We start from the raw sequence: 680 nt of genomic DNA, 5'->3' as shown, positions 1-680 counted from the left end.
CACCGAGCAGCTCCTCTTCCTGCTTAAATAAACCAGCTCCCTGCCGGGCCTCCCCTTGCGAGATCAAGGGAGAAGAAGAGGGGGAGGGCAAGTTTAGCCGGGTTCAGCTTGGGTTTTCCAGCGGGACTGGTAAAATAAAGAGACGGAGAGAAAAGACACATCACTCCAGCCGCTCTGCTGCCGAGAGCTTTACCTCCTCGACAGCTGTGAGGGGACCTCAGCCAACCTGACCGATCTTCCCTCTCTGCTTCTCTAAACAAACGCAGGAAGAGCCATAAGTATCTAGATACAGGTATTTCCCTGTTTTCTTGAGGAAGATAGGGGGAGAGGAAAGCGAGCAGGCGAGCAGGAAAAGGCTACCCCGAACTCCTCCGAAAATACCATCGAACTCATCTGTCCTAAAATAATAATCATCATCATCATCATCACAGTAATAATGTGTAGGTATGTATGTAAAAACAAGGGAGTGAGAAATTAAATGGTCGACGACTCGCTGTAGATCTACATACTCCGTAGGTCTCCCTCTCGCTCTCTTTTTTTATGTTAAATCAAATTAAACTTTAATACAGTACAATTACTTTTAAAGGAATTAGCCCATTTAGATCGCATTAAGGTAAAATAAGGAACAAATTGTCAATTTCCTGCCCCGGCTTCCTCCCGGCTCGCCGCCGCCGCTGCAG

This window comes from Chaetura pelagica, unplaced genomic scaffold (genome assembly GCF_000747805.2).
Source record: "Chaetura pelagica isolate M959 unplaced genomic scaffold, ChaPel_1.0 scaffold169, whole genome shotgun sequence".
NCBI classification, from domain to species: Eukaryota; Metazoa; Chordata; class Aves; order Apodiformes; family Apodidae; genus Chaetura; species Chaetura pelagica.
Note: the sequence above shows the minus strand (reverse complement) of the source record.